The sequence below is a fragment of the Rhinolophus hipposideros genome (assembly GCF_964194185.1).
Source record: "Rhinolophus hipposideros genome assembly, chromosome: 25".
NCBI lineage: Eukaryota > Metazoa > Chordata > Mammalia > Chiroptera > Rhinolophidae > Rhinolophus > Rhinolophus hipposideros.
The window spans coordinates 23306853-23320835 of NC_138071.1; the positions used below are offsets into that span (position 1 = coordinate 23306853).

The 13983-nt window shown below is 36.9% G+C and overlaps 1 protein-coding gene across 2 annotated transcripts in view; it reads right to left on the reverse strand.

Moving 5' to 3' along the window:
• TCAF1 (TRPM8 channel associated factor 1) overlaps nt 1-13047 on the reverse strand; it is a 46856-nt gene extending 33809 nt beyond the window's left edge. Inside the window, exon 1 of one of the 2 annotated variants that reach the window (XM_081038770.1) lies at nt 12895-13047. The gene's annotated coding sequence lies outside the window, so the exon portion shown is untranslated. Of the gene's footprint in view, nt 1-1014; nt 1170-12894 lie in introns of those variants that run through there. The other variant, XM_081038771.1, reaches the window with a different exon arrangement.
• Nucleotides 13048-13983: the final 936 nt, after the last annotated feature.

The following is a 13983-nucleotide window of genomic DNA, read 5'->3' on the forward strand; positions in this document are numbered from 1 at the left end:
CGTGTTTCAGGAAAATGCATACCTTTCAATCCTGACTAGGGTTTTGGTTCAAATCCAGGTTACACTTCAACCCTCTTTCCTCAAATTGACTCATGTGAACAATAATCAACAGGGTGTTGGGGGTCGGGGAGCTCAGTGGCAGGGCTTACATAGAAGAAACACCAGGAACAGATAGTGAACCACCTGGATTCAGGATCCTGTCCCTTCAGGGACCACTTGAGTGACAATGAGTAGGTCCTTTATCTTCTCCAGGGCTCAGTGTTCGCAGCTAATCAAGGACGGCTGCTGACGTGCTTGCTATGACCTTTTTTCGGTATGAAATGCCAAGAGTCATAGCACCATGAGTTAAAATCCCCAGATACTGAGTTTCATAAACAATTTTAAAATTCTAAACAAAAACGCATATATTGCTTACATAAAAATAAATAATAAAAAAAACCCCAAAAATATACACAGGAAGGATATCACCTGACTTACCTCTGAGGATGCGGGCATGAGATTTGGTGGGGGAAAAATTTTAACTGTCAGGTTTTGTTTCTTAGGGACACACACACACACACACACACACACACACACACACAGGTGAAGCACAGGTGATAAAATGTCAGCATCTGATAAATCTGTTATATTCTTTTCTGCAAGGATCTGTAGCTTTGAAATATGTCATCATGAAAAATATTTTAAAAGGACAGGAATATACTAGACTCCTGATGGTTAGGTTCCTGGAGGAGAAATGCAGCACACAATAATTAAGAGACACAGCGGTAGAAAAACAGCAGAAACAGACATGGAGAAAACGCAGGGAATCCTCTGTGAAAGACATCTAGACATCTGCGTTCTGAGGCCCAATCGGTCTCAGGCCCCAAACCCGTCCACTTCACAGCCCCGCAGGCGCCCCCTCTCCGGAGCTCCCCCAGACCCGGCCCGGTCGCTCCCTCTCCCACCAGGGTCTGTGGACTTGATTGGTGCACCCGGGCCTGGTCCAGTTTCAGACCATCATTAGAGAAGACTCACCGGTTGTCCAGCAATGTCCACACCCGGCTAATTCGGAAGGGTAAGGACGCCTCCGCAGAGATGTGACTAGAAGGGATAGACGGCCTGGGGATTTGAAAATTGGTGGCGACGGTGGTGGGAGATGCGTGGGGGTCGGCGAGCTGTGGTGCAGAGGCGGCGCGAGGGGCCGTCCCGGGAGCTGATTGGCCGTCACGGCGGGGAGGGTGGAGCCGCCTCCCCTCACCCCTCCCACGTCAGGCCCCGCTTTGTGTCAGTTTCTGTGGAAAATGCCCCAAATCTACAATGGTGACACTGGGGCCCGCCGGGGGTGTGCAGTGGGGCAATTTGTTGAAAAATAAATCCCTGAGACTATTTACCAACAAGGGAGTGGTTGATAAATTATGACAGGTCCTTATATAAAATAATATATAATACAAATACTTATTAGAATGAGTAAAAGCGCTACATATTTGCCATTAGTTAGGTTATATTGATATTCATATTTTTAATAAACATTTAGCGTGGTGGTAAAGTGGAGAGTTTGCATTTTTGTATGAAAAACTTGAAAAATATTTTATATACTCATATAAACTCAAAAATTGATGTGGAAAACATACATCAAGCTATTCGAATCAGTTATGGCAGACAGGAAAGTATTTTTTTCTTCATACACCTCATTGAAGTTTAATATGTATTATGTAATAAGTTTAATACTATGCATTAAGTTGAATATGTAATATGTATTATTTTGTGATAACATAGATACATTTAATCAACTAAAAAGAGATAAAATATCCTTGTTCATACAGCTGGTAGTGACCACCACTCTATAAATGTGAATTCTCCCTGTGTGTGGATTCATAAACTTTGTTCCTAGTCATAACTCATTTTAATCAAGTAAGAGTGGGACCCAGCGCTTGACTTTGAGCCAGGCCCTGGCTTTGTGCCTGATGAGGTCCTGCCTTGAATGGGTATCTGCTCATCTAGCTTTGTGAATCAACTTTAGAGCCTGGGAGGAAACCTCTGGTTCCTTTTTATAGTTGTCCCCAAAGCCCCTAAAGATTTATGCGGCCTCTGTTCATTCTTCTGTATCCCGGACCATCACCACTCTGGCCCCTGTTCTCTGGGTACCTATAAGGAGAAGGTGTCCCTAGACCAAACTGTCCCTGGGAAGAGACCATTAAAAAAGCTTTCTCCTGGACCACAAAACAGTGTCCAGGCTGGACCTCCCACAGGAATGTGGGATCAGTGATAAAGGGGATAGAGTGCCACATCCGGATTACTTCAGGGTTTCATCACAACTCCCCAAGCATAAGTCAAGTACTGTATTTTATTCTTCTTTAGATTCTCCACTTCATGTGGCCATAGCAGGTACTCCGTAATGTCCACTTGATGGATGAATGAACAAAATAGATGAATATGGACTGAGGAAGGCAATCCTAGAATCAGTCCTCAACAAAACAGCAGCTTGATGTAGAAAACTGCTCAAATTGCAAATTTCCTGTATTGTAAGTTTTCTTCTCTTCTTCGTGTTCTTCTTTGTTTCCCCTTAAGCCTTCTGTTTTCTTTCTATACCTCCCCAAATTTCAGCTGGTTCTATCCTTTCTTTCTCTGTTTCAGACTCCACGTTACTAGTTCAATTTTAAATCCTTTATCCTTCCTTATTTTTAATTTCCCTAGATTTTCTGTTTTTCTTTCCAATTTTTTGCGTTGAGTTATAGAGAATGCCATACAACCTTTAAAGCACTGAAATCACTTTTGAGATGTTAAGTTCCATAAATATTCATCAACATAGGAGTGAATGAATAACTTATTAAAAATCCATACTACAGAATATATGCAATCCTTCATAAGGGTGAGCTTCAAGTCAGAACTTGAGGAATGCTTTCAATATATATTTTCAGTGAAAAACTTATGATCCTACTTTTTTTTATGTTTATCTAACAGGAAAAATAGGGACATATTTGGTGAACTCAGGAAATGGGGAGGGTTGACCAGTAATTTTTTTCTTTAGACATTTTGTATTTAAAAAATGTTACGACAATAATTTTGAAATAAAAAAATACGATTGTTCAGTAATACTACTCTTAGGTACATACCCATAGAAATGCATATGGATGTCATCAAAAGACTTGTACTAGAATGTTCAAAGCAGCAGCAGCATTCATTATAGCCTAAAACTGGAAATTACCCAAGTGCTACCTTCCCTGCTTTCTTACCCATAATGCGCTGCCCTGGCACTACCTTCCATTACAAGAGTCTTAAAAATGTTACTTCAGACCAACAAATATTGAGAATTTGTCATCAAAAGATCTGCTTTAAAGGAAATTCTAAAATGTCTCAAGAATAAATTAAATCATCTTAGATAAATAATCTAAGATGTAAGACAAAACAGTGAGAGATTTCCAATTCTGGCATTGAGAGAATACCTTGTTTGGAACCACCCTCCCACTGAAAACAGCAAAGAAAGTTGGACAAGACATCAATGGAAGACTCTGAAGAGTAACAACACAAGCAGAACTTGGGATGCTATGATCCTGACGGAAGGAAAACACAACCTGAGCTCCACATTCACTATGGTTTTTTTTACTTTAGGGCATTTTCCAGTTCACAATGCAGGGTAATTGAGGCCAAGCAGTACAAGATGTACTCAGTAACTGGAAAATGCTCTGAAGTAAATCAAGGAAAATGTGAACTAGCTCAAGATGATCCAACTAACTGGAACTCAAAGGGCAAAATTAAGAAAGCTCAGAGAAGTGAATCTAAAAATCTATGTACAAATTCTCCTTAAGTCACTGGCTGACTCCTAACTTATGCATGCACAGGGAGAGACCCCCAAAAAGATTTGCAGAAAATAGTGGTTAAATGCTAAACAACTGAGCAGTCATTTCAGTAGCTGTACTGTTCTGGGAATAAATAAAGCAGTGGAGGTGAGGTCCCACCAAAGTAAATGATTCTTGTCAACATACTGCTTTCAGTTGAGATATGAGAAAATCCATAGCATATGAACGAGAATGGCATCTAAGGACTATGCTCCTGGATAAAGGAAAAACCTGAAATGGACCAGTTTTAATAAAGCTTAAAACTAACCTTTGATAATATGAAATTAATCTGCTGGTACTTTATCTGTCCCCCAACCCTGAAAAAAATCCTCTTTGAAAAGTAATAGCATCAAGCAGAACTTTATAATTTTTCATTCCTGGTGTCCTGCATCCAATATAAAATTTAGAGGAAGGCTGAAAATCAGGATAAATTGCCAAGAACTCAGGAAAACAACAGGTAATAGAAACGGACTTACAGGTAGTTCAGACATTTGAGTTCGTAGGGTCTGACTTTAAAATAACTGTGATCAATACGTTTAAAAATAACAGAAACAAGGCTGGAGAATTTCTGTATAGAATGAAAACTCATAAAAGAGTAAAATGGAAACTTTAACAATAAAGCCATTGAAATCAGAAATTCAACAGTTGGCGTTACTAGCATGTTAGACATAAATGACCAGAGAATTGGTGAAGTGTAACAAAGTTTAATAGAAAGTATTCAAAAATAACACAGAGGAAAGAAAGGAGATGCACAAAGGGATGAAAGATATAGAAAGAGTATAATAATATTATGAGACATGGTAAAAAAAAAGTCGTGACATATGTGTAATTACAGCCCCAGAAGAAGAGAGAGGGAGAATGAAACAGAAGCTTATGTTAATCATTCATGACTGAAAATTCCCTGAAATAGATGGAAAACATAAAAACTCAAATTGAAAAAACTCTATGTTCCCTAAGCAGAGTAAATACAAAGAAAACTACATCTAGGCACATTATAGTCAAAGTGCTAAAAACCAAATTCAGAGAGGAAATCTGAACATCAGCCAGACCTAAAGGATATGTTCCACTCAGAGAAATAATAATACAGCTGGCTTTTCGAAAGAAATGATGGAAACCAGGACACAATGGAATTGCTTTAAAAAAAAGAAGAAGAAGATAAAATCTTTCAACTTAAAACTCTATGCACCACAAAATGGAAAGCAAAATAAAGACAATTATAGATAAACTGAAGCTGGGAAAATTTGTTGGTTATACAGTACAAGAACTTTGAAAAGTTTTTTGGGATTAAGGAAGATGATCCCAGATAGGAGCCCATAACTATCTGAAAGAATACAGAATACTGAAAAGAGTAAATATATGGGCAAATATAAGTTAATATTGACTGTTTAAATGAACACATACAATATCTCATAGGATATAAGGGTATACAAAAAATAAAATATACAATAATAGCACAGCTGTGAGATAAAAGTTCTTGTATTGTTTGAGTCTTACCCTTACCTTGATACCAAAACCAGACAAGGACACTACTAAAAAAAGAGAAATTATAGGCATATATCACTGATGAACGTAGATGCAAAAATCCTCAACAAATATTACTAAACTGAATTCAACAATACATTAAAAGGATACTGCACCATGATCAAGTGGGATTTATTCCAGAGATGCAGGGATGGTTCAACATTTGCAAATCAATAAATGTGCTACCCTGCATTTAAAAAATGAAGGATAAAATCATGTGATCATCTCTGTAGCTGCAGAAAAAGCATTTGGCAAAATACAACATCCTTTTAACACAAAAAAAAATCTCAACAAATTGGACATGAAAGAAATGTACCTCAGTGTAATAAAGGCCTATATTACAGGCCACAATTAACATCATACGCAAAGTTGAGAACCTGAAAGCTTTTCCTCAAAGACCAGGGACAAGACAAGAAGTCCCACTCTCACCACTTCCTTTCAACATTGTACTGGAAGTAATACCCAGAGCAGTTAGGCCAGAAAAAGAAATAAAAGGCATCCAAAATAGAAAAGAAGAACTTAAAATTGTTTCTGTTTGCAGATGACATGGTCTTAGATATAGAAAACCCTAAAGACTCCACCAAAAAACTATAAGAATTAATAAACAAATTTAGGATGATTGCAGAATATAAAATCAACATAAAAAATCAGTTGTGTTTCCATACACTAACAACAAAGTATCTGAAAAGGAAATTTAAAAAACAGTCCTATTTATAACAGAATCAAAAACAAAAAAACACTTAGGAATCAATTTATCTAAGGAGGTAAAAGATCTGTACACTGAAAACTATAAAACGTTGATGAAAGAAATTGAAGACACTAATAAATGAAAAAACTAGTCTGTGTTTACGGATTAGATGAATTTATAAAGTTAAAATGTCTATACTACCCAAAGCTATCTACAGATTCAGTGCGATCCCTATCAAAACTCCAATGGCATTTCCCACAGAAACAGAAAAAACAATCCTAAAATTCACATGGAACCACACAAGAACTCAAATAGACAAGAAAAACTTCAGTAAGAATAAAATTTGAGGCACCACAGTGCCTAATTTCAAACTATACTACAAAGCGATAGTGATCAAAATAGTATGATACTTGCATAGAAACAGATATATAGACCAACGGAACAGAATAGGGAACCCAGAGCTAAACCAATGCATTTACATTCAGCTGATCTTCAACAAAGGTGCAAAGAGCACACAATGGGGGAAAGGACAGTCTCTTCAATAAATGGTGTTGGAATAACTGGATATCCACATGCAGAAAAATGAAACTGGACTCATATCTCACACCATATACAAAATCAACTGAAAACACATTAAAGACTTAAATGCAAGATCTGAAACCATAAAGTTACTGGATGAAAACATGGGGAAAAAGTTTCTTCACATTGGTCTGAGCAATAAAATTATTGGATATGACCCCTAAAATACAGGCAACAAAAGCAAAAATAAACAATTGGGACTATATCGAACTAAAGAGAATCTGCACAGCAATGGGAAAACAGAGTGAAGAGACAACCTACAGAATGGGAGAAAATATTTGCAAACCATATATCCAATAAGGGGTTAATATTCAAAATACATAAGGGACTTAAACAACTCAATAGCAAGAAAACAAATAATCTAAACAAAAGATGAGCAAAGGACCAGCATAGACATTTCTCAAAAGAAGACATACAAAGGACATACAAAGATTGATGACTTAAATCCATTAGTCATCAGGGAAATGCAAATCTGAACCACGAAATATCATCTCACACCTTTTAGAAGAGCTATGATCAAAAAAGAGAAAAGATAACAAGTGTTGGAGATGATGGGAGAAAAGGGAACCCTGTGCATTGTTGGTGTGAATGTAACTTGGTACAGTCATAGAAAATAGTACATATACAGGTTCCTCAAAAAATTAAAAACAGAACTACCATATTATCCAGGTACTTCTGGGTACATATATATTCAAGGGACATAAAATCAGTATCTTGAAGTGGTATTTGCAGTTCCATGCCCTTTGCATCATTTTTCACAGTAGCCAAAATATGGATACAACCCAAGTGTCAGTCAAATTGATAAAGAAATTGTGGTACAAATATACAATGGAATATTTTTGGTCATAAAAACAGGAAGGGAACCCTGCCATTTGCAACAACATGGGTGAGCTTGAGGGCAGTATGCAAAGTTTCGAAGTAATTCAGACAGAGAAAGACAAATACTACTATACTTGTATGTCCTCTCTTTATGTCGAATCTACAAGTCAAACTCATAAAAGCATAGTATTTATGATGGTTTATGAGATTAGCATGGTGGTTCCTAGGAGCTGGAGTGAAGAAAATGGGGAAATATTGGTCAAAGGTTGCAAAGTTTCAGATATGTAAGGTGAATAAGTTCTGAAGAGCTAAAATATGACACAGTGACTATAGTTAATTTCAATTGTTCTCACACACAAAGGGTAAATTAACTGCAGTGATTAATATGTTAATTAGCTTGATTGGATTGTGGTAATCATTTCACAATGTATGCATATACCAAAAGATCACATTGTACTATATGTGTGTGTACACACACACATATATATATCTCGTCAATTATGCCTCAATAAATGTTATAAATTAAGTGTGTTATGCAATTAAAGTATTCCTAAAACATTTACGTTAATGCACTAGAATATGTAACTTCCAAATAAGATTAGGAGTAAAATAGGGAAACAAATAAGGAGTAAGAATGAGGGGAGAGGAATCAAACAGATAAAGCAGAAAAATAAAAAGCAAATAATAAGATGGTAGAAAAAAATCCAATTGTACTACTAATTGCAATAAATATAATAACTAAATTATTCAATGACAAGTTATAAATTATACAATAATGTTAAAATCACAGGACTTAAAAAAATACAGATACGTTTTTGACATATTTACTTAAAACATAAATTTAGAAAGATTTATAGTAAAAAGATGAAAGATAGGTAAATAAACACCAATTAAGGAAACCTAATTTGATATCTGAACAAATTAAGAATTTAAAACAAAAGGCTTTAATAGGTAGCTATAATATTGCATCCCTAAATTATGATACAATTTTAATTTACTGCAATTCACTAATAATATAACCTCAAAATATATAAAGTAAAAATGTACAGCTCTACAATGAGAAATTTCAAAATTTACCATTATCATGAGAGACTTTAATATACCTATTTTTGTAATTGATAATACAAGCAGATAAAAAATCGGTGAAAATATGGCAGATCTGGATGTGTAATTAAAACACTTGTTTTACAGGTATGTCTAAGACATTATATAATTAGAGACTATACATTATTTTCAAGTATATAAATAAAACTGACCACATACTAGGTTTAACACTAATTTCAATAAATCCAAAGAAACTGGTATCATATTCTCTGACTATATTGTAAATTAATTAGGCAACGTTTACTACAAGATAATAAAGGAATCTTCATGTGAGTGACTGTAAATTAAAATATACACTTCTGAAAAATTCATGGCTCAAATAAGAAACCATAACAGAAATTATAAATACTTAAAGGTACATAATAGCAAAATATTCATATCAAAACTTATGAAGTGACACAGGTAAAAAGAAGTGACACACATTTATAGCCTTAAGAGCTGATGTAAGAAGGAAAAGTCCAAATTTAATAAGCTAAGCACATACCTTAAGAAATTGGAAAATAAATAACAGAAAAATTCAAAGATAGCAGGAAGAAGTAATAAACTAAATACCAATTAATGAAGAAAGACAGTTTTTTTGTGTGTGCGAGTATGTGAAAGAGCTAATAACGTAGTCCAAGTTCTGACAAAATTAATTAAAACAAAAAGAGAAAGAATATATACCTATATTAATAATGAGAAGGTCATAATAGATGATGGAAATATTTAAACAGATAACAAGAGGATATTATGAACAATTTTATTCTATTAATTTTGAATGTGTATGTGTGTGTGTATATACATATATTTATATATATATATATGAAATGGTTAAATATATTGGAAAATACAATTTATGAAAACAGAATCCATAGAAAACCTAAATAGTCCTGTAATCCTTAAAGTTATTGAACCAGTTAGTTAAATATCTTCTGACAAAGTAAATTCCAAACCCCAAGGGTTTTCTGGTGATTTGAGGAAATATTCAAGGACCAGATAATTTCAAACTCGCACGAATTCTTCCAGAGAATAGTCATTGTGAGAATTCTACCCATCTTATTTTATGTGATAATATCAGCAGCACATAAGGTTAATACCAAAAGGGATAATTATAGGCCAATCTCAATTCACACATATAGATGCAAATATCTAATGCTTATCGTTATATTGATTGATATCTATACATAAAATTTATTGCATATTTGTCATAGAGGGTTTATTCCAGGGATGTAAAAAGTTGATTTAATATTAAAAATTGAATACTATACTTCACTATATTAACATATTTAAAAGAAAAAATTATATGTAAAAATCAGTAGCTATAGAAGAAGCATTCAGTACAACATCTGCTAATAATAAAAGTGCTTACCCAAGGAAGAATTGAACGTTCTTATCATGGGACAAAGCATATACAAAATAACAATAATGAATGCAATATTTAAAGATGATATAGTGAAATCTTCCTCTTTATTAAGGATAAAACAAGATGACCTTCCCTACTTTTATTCCACATTACAGTGGAGGTATTAGCCAATGCACTAAGACAAAATAAATTAAAAAAAATAAAGTTATAAGGATTGGAAAGGAAGAAACAAAATTGTCTTCATTTTCAGATGCTGTAACTACTTGTTTAGAAAATCTGAAAGACTCCATAGGTAAATTTAGAATTATTGAGTTTATCAAGTTTGATACATAATCAATGTGTAAAAGGCAATTGGATTTCTACACACCAGCTACAAAATATAGTTTTTATAAAATAAAACATTTATAATAGCAATAAAGATACAATGTACTTATAAATAAGTTTAATAAAAATGAGCAAAAAGAAAACAATGAAAAATCCTACAAAACCTTAAGAAAACATTAAAGTGAGCTAAATAAATGGCATTATCTAATAAGTTCATAGGTGGAAATAGTCAACATCTTAAAGAGGCCATTTCTCCCCAAATTGATACATAGAATTAATTCAGCATCAATCAGAATTCTAGCAGATTTGTTTGTTTGCTTGTTTGTTTCTTGTTTTTTTTTTATTTAAATAACAAGGATCAAAGGTCCAAGAATTGGTAAAACACTCTAGAAGAAGAATAAAGAGGTGGGAGGATCTTTCCTACCAAGTTTCAAGACTTGTTATAAAACTATTTCATATTAGTGCAGAATTAGGCAAATAGATAATGAAAGAGAGTAGAGAACCTAAACAAATTCATGCATATATGACAAACTTGATTCATGTAGATCACTGGTGCTGGGATAATTATTACCAATATGGAATAAAAATATAATAATCAATTTCCAAGTGAATTAAGACTAAGTGCCAAACGCAAAACTATAAAAGCTTTTAGAGGAAAATATAGTAAAATTAATTTATTACTTTCGGAAAACAATTTTCTCAAACAGCACAAACTATAAAAGAAAATAATGCTGACTTGAAATGAGAAGTCAAGACGTAGTTCATTGAGACAGACATACAGAGAAAGAAAAGCTAAGCACCAAATTGAAAGCAGGTATTTGCAGCATATATAGGTAACAAAGGATTAATTAGCTTTCAGATTATATAAAAAAAGCATTCCAATGAGTCAATAAGAAAAAGACAAACAACCCAATATGAGAATGACTAAAAGACAGAAACAAGAATTATCACAGAGAGAAATATATGAAAAGATGGTCAACTTCGTTACTTATCAGAGAAATACTCATCAAAATCACAAGGGAATGCTATTCCATGCCTGCCAGACTGGCTAAAAGTGAAATTTCGTAATATCAACTTATGACAAGTATGTAGAGCAACAGGAACTCTCATCTGTTGCTGAAGAGAGTGCAGACGGGCTCAACATTTTGAAAAACAGCTTGGAAATAGCCTAATAAAGTTGAACATATACAAATCTTATAACTGAGTAATTCTGCACGTAGGTATATACTTCAGGGAAACTCATGTCCACGTGAACCAGAAGTCATGTACAAGACTGTTAGAAGACATTATTTGTTAATATCCTCTGTAGTATGCAGCTTTTAACATGGCCCCCTAATAATCCCTGCATCTGGGTATTCATGCTCTTGTATCACCCTCTCGCCTTGAGTGTGGCTTGGAACAAGTGATTCACTTCTGATGAATATATGGCAAAGTGATGGGATGTCACTTTTGAAATTAGCTTACAAGAAGACTCTCACTTTTGGCCTTCTCTCTTTCTCTCTGAGAGCCTTCATTCTAGGGGAAGCAAGCTTCTCTATAGAGGCCCATGTAGCAAAGAACTGATGTGTAAAATAAGGGACACGAACACAAGCACTGTGCTACCCCGACAGTGGGTCTGTTGGTTGAAGCATCTTGGTTGAGACCCTAGGGACTGCGCGAAATTTCATCACACTACTCAGAACAGTGTGCCATTTAAAACTTAAGAGGTGCTCGTTGCTGGAATTTTCTCTGTAATGTTTTTCAGACCATGGTGGACTGTGGGTGACTGAAACCTTGGAACAGCAGATAAGGGGGAATACTGTATTGAAATGAAGTCAATTGACAAATCAACAGTTGGGAGTATAAAAGGATGGTTGGATGGATGGATGGTCAGCTAGACAGATACATTCTGTGCTTTATGTCTGGTTAGACCTGCACTTCTTCCAGTAGTGTCTATGATAATCCCATTGTTAAATCTTTTTTCTCTTACTTAAAGCCTTCTCCCTCCTTGTTCCTCTCCCTCCCCACCCCCCCAGTCAACTCAGCAACTCAGCGGCCAGCTCCTCCTGGGCTATTCACCTGGTAACTGTGTAATCCAGCATTTACCTGGAGGCCTAATGCATTCCAGACGGAACATTCCACCCAGTTCCCTGCACCCACCCTCTCCACCACCACCCCCGCACCTCGCACCTCCCTCCCCCACCACAGCCACTCTCAGGGCCCCCTGTTGAGCACTTGTGTAGGTGAGGACTTTAACCTTGGGGGAGGCAGGGTTATGCAGAGGCAGGCTACACTGAGATAATCTAAGAGCAAGCCCCAGGAGGTGAGATGCCATGCCTCCGCAGTTCTTTGCAGCTTAAATCTCAATGGCTCCTGTGGAGCGCAAGAAAATAGGGGGTAATCGCCGCCAGACAAGAAAGGGTGAATAAGGATGTGGCAAGAAGGAAATAGAGAGCCAGCTGCAGGGAGGCACCAGAGAAAGATCCGTGAGGTGTACAGCAAGGACTCCTGCGTGGAACACCTCTGCCACCCTCCCATCGGGGACATGCAGAGGCCCCACACCAGCCCCCACCCAGCCTGTCCCCACACACACGCACAGACAGCCTCCCCGGGCGTTCATCACCCACCCCCTGTCCCCGCCAGGGCCATCAGCGCTCCATGCTGTGGCGAGGGTCACCGCCCGGCCTCTCCTGGTCCAGAGTCTATCGCTGACCCCCACTCACCGTTTGCCCCTCTGTTCCCTGCAGCGCGAGATCGGGGGCAGAATGCACTGGCTAGGAGTGGGGAGCGGCTGTTCCCAAGGGGCAGGAGCTTCTCAGCAGAGAAGGGACTGGGTGGCGGACAAGGCCTGGGACGTGAGAAGTCACAGGCAGGCAGAGGGGCGAGGAGGGGCCTTCCCGGGAACTGATTGGTGGCTGTGGCGGGGGAGGGCGGAGCCTGGCTGGCCACCTCTGGACTGCAGAGGCCCGGCTCTGTGTCAGTTTCTGCAGGAAGACGCAGCCCCATATCCAGGATGGAGAGACAGTGGTGCCCGCCCCGGGAGTGCGGCAGGATAATTTGTTGAAAAATAATCCCTGAGACTATTTATGAACAAGTGAGGGGCTGACAAATAAAAATAATATATTTTTCTATAAGATAATGCACAATTCTTTATAAAGATGAGATAAAAATCCATGGGTCCTAGATATGTGTTTAATTAAAAGAATCAAGTTGTATTGCAATGGGGTGTATGATTACATTCTTATAAGAAGAAAATCTTACATTGCTTATATTTATAAGGGCAGGGCTATGAGTGAAGAAGTTGCCTATTGACACTTCATAATCATTTAATTGTTTTAAAAATATCTCGTCTTGTTTTATGAATTAAGTAAAACGGGAAAGGGTTAAAATTTTTACTAACCAATAAATAGGTGACAGACACTGAGCATGAGGGAGAGAAAAGGCCTGGCTGTTGAAAGTATGGACTTTGAGGCCACTGGGACGTCCTCTACTTACCAGCTGGGGAGTGCATGTGTTTCCTAATGCTGTGCTAACATGTGATCACAAACTTAGTGGCTTCAAACAACACGTTTATTATCCTACAATTCTCACTGGCTAACATCAAGGTGTAGGTAGGGCTGTGTTCCTTCTGGAAGCTCTAGGGAAGAACCCATCTCCTTGCCTTTTCTAGCTTCTAGAGGCTGCTCAAATTCTTTGGCTTGAGGCCTCTTGCTCCAAGCCAGCAATCTCATCACCTGGACCTCTGCTTCTTTTGTCATCTCATTTTGTCAGTCAATGAGACATCTTATTGTCTGCTTCTCGTCTTTGACTTA